Source organism: Physeter macrocephalus, chromosome 4, assembly GCF_002837175.3.
Source record: "Physeter macrocephalus isolate SW-GA chromosome 4, ASM283717v5, whole genome shotgun sequence".
Classification (NCBI taxonomy): Eukaryota; Metazoa; Chordata; class Mammalia; order Artiodactyla; family Physeteridae; genus Physeter; species Physeter macrocephalus.
Window position 1 is genome coordinate 52,047,111 of NC_041217.1, and position 8,313 is coordinate 52,055,423.

The window sequence follows — 8,313 nt, forward strand, 5'->3', positions numbered from 1 at the left end:
AGATTCAATACAATCCCTATCAAATTACCAATGGCATTTTTTACAGAACTAGAACAAAAAATCTGAAAATTTGTATGGAGACACAAAAGACCCTGAATAACCAAAGCAGTCTTGAGGGAAAAAAATGGGTCAGGAGGAATCAGACTCCCTGACTTCAGACTATACTACAAAGCTATAGTAATCAAGACAATATGGTACTGGCACAAAAACAGAAACACAGATCCATGGAACAAGATAAAAGCCCAGAGAGAAACCCATGCACCTATGGTCAACTAATTTATGACAAAGGAGGCCAGGATATACAATGGAGAAAAGACAGCCTCTTCAATAAGTGGTGCTGGGAAAACTAAACAGCTACATGTAAAAGAATGAAATTAGCACACTGCCTAACACCATACACAAAAATAAATTCAAAATGAATTAAAGACCTAAATGTAAGACTGTAAAACTCTTAGAGGAAAACATAGGAAGAACACTCTGTGACATAAAGCACACCAAGATCTTTTTTGATCCACCACCTAGAGCATTGGAAATAAAAACAAAAATAAACAAATGGGACCTAATGAAACTTAAAAGCTTTTGCACAGCCAAGGAAACCATAAACAAGATGAAAATTCAACCCTCAGAATGAGAGAAAATACTTTCAAACGAATCAATGGACAAAGGATTAATCTCAAAAATATATAAGCAGCTCATGCAGTTCAATATTAAAAAAACAAACAACCCTATCCAGAAATGGGCAGTAGACCTAGATAGACATTTCTCCATAGAAGACATACAGATGGGCAAGAAGCACATGAAAAGCTGCTCAACATCACTAATTATTAGAGAAATGCAAATCAAAACTACAATGAGGTATCACCTCACACCACTTAGAATGGGCATCATCAGAAAATCTACAAACAGCAAATGCTGGAGAGGGTGTGGAGAAAATGGAACCCTGATACACTGTTGGTGGGAATGTAAATTGATACAGCCACTATGGAGCACATTATGGAGTTTCCTTAAAAAACTAAAAATAGAATTACCATATGATCCAGTAATTCCACTACTGGTCATATACCCAGAGAAAACCATAATTCAAAAAGACACATGTGGCCTTCCCTGTTGGCGCAGTGGTTGAGAGTCCGCCTGCCGATGCAGGGGACACAGGTTCGTGCCCCGGTCCGGGAAGATCCCACATGCCGCGGAGCGGCTAGGCCCATGAGCCATGGCTGCTGAGCCTGCGTGTCCAGAGCCTGTGCTCCGCAACGGGAGAGGCCACACAGTGAGAGGCCCACGTACCGCAAAAAAAAAAAAAAAAAAAAGCCACATGCACCCCAATGTTCACTGCAGCACTATTTACAATAGCCAGGTCATGGAAGCAACCTAAATGCCCATCGACAGACGAATGGATAAAGAAGATGTGGTACATATATACAATGGAATATTATTCAGCCATAAAAAGGAACGAAATTGGGTCATTTGTTGAGACATGGATGGATCTAGTGACTGTCATACAGAGTGAATTAAGTCAGAAAGTGAAAAACAAATATCGTACATTAATGCATATATGTGGAACCTAGAAAAATGGTACAGATGAACTGGTTTGCAGGGCAGAAACTGAGACACGGATGTAGAGAATAAATGTATGGACACCAAGGGGGGAAAGCTGCGGAGGGTTGTTGGTGGTGGTGTGATGAATTGGGCGATTGGGATTAACATTTATACACTGATGTGTATAAAATTGATGACTAATAAGAACCTGCTGTATAAAAAAATAGATAAAATTAAATTAAAAAATTTTTTTAAATCCAGGGAGTGCAGAGAGTCCGATATAGGATAAATCCAAGGAGAAACATGCCAAGATACATATTAATCAAACTATCAAAAATTAAATACAATTAAAAAATATTAAAAGCAGCAATGGAAAAGCAACAAATAACATACAAGGGAATCCCCATAAGATTAACAGCTGATCTTTCAGCAGAAACTGTGCAAGCAGAAGGGAGTGGCAGGACATATTTAAAGTGATGAAAGGGGAAAACCTACAACAAAGATTACTCTACCCAGCAAGGTCTGATTCAGATTCAACGGAGAAATTAAAAGCTTTACAGACAAGCAAAAGCTAAGAGAATTCAGCAGCACCAAAGCAACTTTACAACAAATGCTAAAGGAACTTCTCTAGGCAGGAAACACAAGAGAAGGAAAAGATCTATAAAAAGAAACCCATAACAATTAAGAAAATAGTAATAGGAGCATACATATTGATAATTACCTTAAATATAAATGGATTAAGTGCTCCAAAAGAACAAGATAAACCTTCAGAAACAGACTTAATGAAGTGGAGATAAATTACTTATCTGGTAAAGAGTTCAAAATATTTGTCATAAAGATCCTCACTGAGGTCAGGAGAACAATGCATGAATAAAGTGAAAATTTCAACAAAAAGATGGAAAACATATAAACTACCAAACAGAAATCACAGAGCAGAAGACTGTAATAACTTAACTGCAATATTCAATAGAGTTGTTCAATATTAGACTAGATAAAGCAGAAGAAAAAAAAAACCCTGTGAACTCAAAGACAGGGCAGCAGAATTCATTCAATCAGAAGAGCAAGAAGCAAAAAAAATTGAGGAAAAGAGTGAAGACAGTGTAAAGGGCTTATGGCACACTAACAAGGAGACCAATATTTGCCTTATAGTGGTCCTAGATGGAGAAGAGAAAGAAAGTAGCAGAAAGTTTATTCAAAGAAATAATGGGGAATCCTCCAGTGGTCCAGTGGTTAGGACTCCATGCTCCCACTTCATGGGGCACAGGTTCCATCCCTGGTTGGGGAACTAAGAACCCACAAGCTGTGTAGCATGTCCAAGAAAATAATTAATTAATTAAAAAATTTTTTTTAACTTTTAAAAAGAAATAATGGTTGAAAATTTCCCTAACCTGGAGAAAGAAACAGACATCCAGATCCAAGAAGCCCAGAGAGTTCCAAATAAGATGAGTACAAAAAGACTCACACCAAGACATATTATCATTAAACTGGCAAAAGTTAAAGACAAGGAGAGAATCTTTAAAAGCAACAAGAGAAAAACTACGTCTTATGTACAAGGGAACTCCATAAGACTATCAGCAGATTTTTCAGCAGAAACTTTGCAGGCCAGAAGGAAGTGACATGATATATTCAAAATGCCAAAGGAAAAAAAAATGCCACCCAAGAATACTCTACCCAGCAAAATTGTCTTACACAATTGAAGGAGAGATCAAGAGTTTACCAGACAAGCAAAAGTTGAAGGAATTATCACCACTAGACCAGCCCTATGAGAAAATGTCAAAGGAAATTCTTCAAGCTCAAGTGAAAGGACTCTAATTAGTAAGAGCAAAACATATGAAAATATAAATCTCACTGATAAAGGTAAATACATAGTTAAATTCAGAATACTCCAATGTTGTAACAGTAGTGAGTAAATCACTTATAACTCTAGTATGATGGCTCAAAAATAAAAGTATTAAAAATAACTATAATTACAGTAATTTGTTAACAGACACACATGGTAAAAAGATGTAAATTGTGATATCAAAAATATAAATGGCGGGGAGTAGTAAAAATGTACAGGTTTAGTATTCATTTGAACTTAAGTTGTTATCAGCTTAAATAGACTCTTATAAATATGTTTTATGTAAGAGTCAAGGTAAACACAAAGCAAAAACTATAGTAGATACACAAAAGATAAAAAAAGAAAGGAATCTAGGCATACCACTACAGAAAATCATCAAATCACAAAGGAAGAGAGCAAGAAAAGAAAGAAACAAAGGAATTATAAACAGCTGGAAAATAATTAACAAAATGGCAATAGTAAGTCCATACCAATTAATAATTACTTTAAATGTAAGTGAATGAAATTCTCTAATCAAAGAACATAGAGTGGCTCAGTGAATTAAAAAATAAGACCCAACTATATGTGACCTATATCCTTCAACTTTAAGGCATAGACTGAAAGTGAAGGGATGGAAATAGATATTCCATGCAAATGGAAACCAAAAGAGGAGCAGGGGTTGCTATTCTTATATCAGAAAAAAAATAGACTTTAAGTCAAAGAATGTAACAAGAGAAAAAGCACATCACTATATAGTAATAAAGAGGTTAATATGTGTAATCTAAAATAAAAGGTCAAACACAGAAATAGTGTAGAAAAGTTGTTTCCAGGCACTGGGAGGGTGGGGGAAATAGGGAGACGTTGGTAAAAGGGTACAAACTTTCAGCTATAAGATGAATAAGGTCTGAGGATTTAATGTATAGCATGGTGACTATAGTTGACAACATCATGTTGTATAATTGAAATTCGCTAAAAGAGTAGGACTTAAATGTTCTCATCAAAAAAAAAAAAGATAAATACATGAGTTTGCAGGGTGATGGATGTGTCCATTAACTAGATGGGGGAATCCTTTTATATTGTATATGTACGTCAAATCACCACCACGTACACTTTAATTATCTTACAACTTCCTTTGTCAATCATACCTCAATAAAGCTGAAATTAAAAATAAAATAAAAAATAGAAAAAAATAAATCAGAGCTAGCTAGTTGTGTTTATAATGACAGTGACAGTGGTAACAACTGTAGTAGTAACAATACCTCAACAATATTTCTTGCACTATAGTTTGATATTGTGGTTAGATAGCTAACTCTTTGTCTTGTTTCAAATATGTTATCTTTACATGTAATGTCATTGGATGAAGTCTGTAAAATGTTTGTGATATCTGTAATATTCTGTAGCTAATCTTGAAGAAATTAGTAAGAATTTGTATTTCCATTCTTGACTAGTAAACAATGTGCCCTTTCTCAAGCAGTTTGTGAGTTTGTTCTCTACTCTTTTCTTAAGATGTATTATCAGATATAATGTTTATGAGAAGCTGATCATCTACATAAAATAATTCAGTCATGGATAATACTTTAGTCTCTTTGGGGGGCATGGTCGACTAGAGAAATTTTAGCATTCAGTATGGTAGAAGGGAACGAGAATGCATGCAGAAAGTTCAGGGCATTAAAAAAAAACTTTATTTATGACTTTCCTAAGTAGAAAGAGATTGCTCCTAAGTAGAAATTCACCAAATAACTTGATGGAATTAATAAATATATTGCATTTATCTTTACCAGAATGAAGAAAATCAATGTAGAGTAAGTATTACTAGCCAATCCAGTGTTTGGATTACAGGCCAAAAGGATAGTACTTGATACTTGAAATTACCTAAGTAAATTACTAAATATATATATTTAGTGTATATATATATATATATATATATATGTATATATATACACACACACATATATAGTGTATATATATATCAATATTATATATTGATATATATCAATATATATGTTGTAGAAATTTAAAACTATACCTTAATTTAAAAGGCCACTTGTTAGAGCATTTATATTGAACAAAATAGCCTAAAAGTACATGATCAATATGTGATTAACTCCCCTTCATAAATGGTGCTCTGTTTAACAGTTAGAAGCCTAGCCAATAAAATCCAGGTAACATCAACAAAATATGTAGCTGGAATGTTAGATTGTTTTGATTGTACCAAAAGAATAAAATACCCAGGAGTACACTTAACAAAGAAGGTGATAGATCTTTACATGGCAAACTATAAGACACTGATGAAAGAAATTGAAGAAGGCAATAATAAATGAAGAGATATTTTGTGCTCATAGATGCAGAGAATTAATATTGTTAAAATGCCCATGTTACCCAAAGCAATTTACATATTCAATGCAATCCCTAACAAAATTCCAATGGCATTTTCCACAGAAATAGAACAATCCTGAAATGTGTATGAAACCACAAAACACTCAAAGAGACAAAACGATTTTGAAAAAGATGAACAAAGCTGGAGGTATCATGTTGTGTGACTTAAAACTACGTTACAAATTTATAGTAATCAAAGCAAATGGTATTGACATAAAACCAGACACATAGACCAAAGAAGCAGAATAGAGAGACCCCCAAAATAAACCCACACATCAATCATCAATTAATTCATGACAAAGAGTCAAGAATATAATAGGGAAAAGATATACTCCTCAGTAAACGGTGTTGGGGAAAATGGACAGCCACATGCAAAAAATGAAACCAGACCCCTATCTTAAACCATACACAAAAGTCAACTCAAAATGGATTAAAGATTTGAATATAAGATCTGAAGCCATAAAACTCCTAGAAGAAAACATCGGGGGTAAATTTCTTGACATCAATCTTGGACATGATTTTTTTCATTTGACACCAAAAGCAAAGACAACAAAAGCAAAAATAAACTAGTGGGACTACATCAAACTAAAATGTTCTGCACTGCAAAGCAAAACAATCAAAAACATGAAAAGGCAACCTGTAAAATGGGAGAAAATGCTCGTGTATCATATACTTGATATCCAAAATATCAGGTTCATATCCAAAATATATGAACTTGTACAACTCAATAGCAAAAAAACAAACAATATGATTAAAAAGTGGGCAGGGGACCTGAACAGACATTTTTCCAAAGAAGACATACAAATGGCCAACATGAAAATGTACATGAAAAGGTGCTCAACATCACCAATCAACAGGGAAATGCAATCAAATCTACATGAGCTATCACTTCATACCTGTCAGAATGGTTACTATTGAAAAGCAAGACACTACAGGTGTGAGAGAGGATGTGTAGATAAGGGAACCCTGGTAAACTGTTGCTGGGAATGTAATTTGGTACAGCCATTATGGAGAACAGTATGGAGTATCCTCAAAAAAATTTTTAAAATCAGACTGTGCTGTGACGCCTACACTGAATGTTGTGAGGGGCCTCCTCTTCACTCTGTGGCTGTCACAGACCTGTCAAGGGTAGGGTCTCCCCCTCAGCAGAAGCCCTGAGGGTCAAGTACGCTGAAGCTCCATTGTCCTTAAGTCCATGCTCTGTCCCAAAGGAGGTGAGCACAGAAGCAATGAGGCCCATGTAGTCACAGCAAACCTATGTACTGCCCATGCAGGCTTCTGCAGTTCTGCCCAGAAGCAGCCCAAGGTCGTGTCCCTTTCTCCCATTCACCCCAGACCTAGTGCTAGGCTGGCACATGGACCTGGGGTGCTTTGCTACAGGAATTGAGGTAGTTGTACTGCCACTTGGGACCTGGGTTGCCCCTCTGGTAGGCCTCTCTCCAGACCTGTCCACCCCAAGTCAGGCTCCATGCTGTAATGTGAGGTGGGCAGAACTGGAACACTCCCACCAGGAAAGGAACTGCTCTGTACTCCTCTCCAGTTGTCTGCAGGAGACAGGCGATTCTCTGACACCACCCAGTGTACAGGCAACAAAGTCCACTGCTGCCAGACCACCCCTGGACCCGGCCCCAGATCCACCCCCACCAGGGAAGCCCTGAAAATGGGCTTCTATATAGGACCTGCACACCACTGTGCCCAATGATAATGGGCTCCGAGGTTCAGCCCAGACTACTCCCCAAGCCCTCCAGGCTGTCTCCAGGCAGCTAAACCAAGTCCTCTCCCAAGGTCCATCTGCCCGAGATTTAGCGCCTAGCTGCTGTGCATGCTAGCAAGCCCACCCAGCATGCATTTTGGACTGTGAAGGGCAGCAAGGTGACAGCCATCAGAGCCAGGCTTTCTCTGCCCTGATTGCTAGCAAGCCATCATTCCTGCACTCCTCCCTGCACTCCTTGTGAGCAGAGTCCAGGGCCCTCCAGCATCTCTATCTGTCCTGGTGGACCCCCTAGCAGGTATGGGGGGTTTCTCAGGGAAAAGGCTTGCCCATGTGGGCTCTCCCTCCCACACAGATCCTGCCCGGGGTGCCTGTTCCTTCTTGATACTTTTTTTTTTCTTTTATTTTCCTCTTGCCCAGTTAGGTGGGAATCTTTCTGGTAGCTTTCGTCTTATAAGAGATCTTCTGCAAGTTTCCAGTTGATTTTCTATGAGAATTGTTCCACATGGAGATGTATTTTTGATGTGTTTGTGGAGGGAGATGAGCTACACATCCTCACTCTGCCATCCTGATCCACTTCCCTCTGTTTTATTTTTTAGATTCCACATATAAGTGATATCATACAGTATTTGTCTTTCCCTGTCTGACTTATCTCACTTAGCATAATACCCTCCACATCCATCCATGTTGCTGCAAATGGCAAAATTTCATTCTTTTTAATGGCTGAGTAGTATTCCAGTGTGTGTGTGTGTGTGTGTGTGTGTGTGTGTGTGTGTGTATCACACCTTCTTTATCCATTCATCTATTGAATGACACTTATGTCTCTCTATATCTTGGCAATTATAAATAATGCTGGTAGGGACATTGGGGT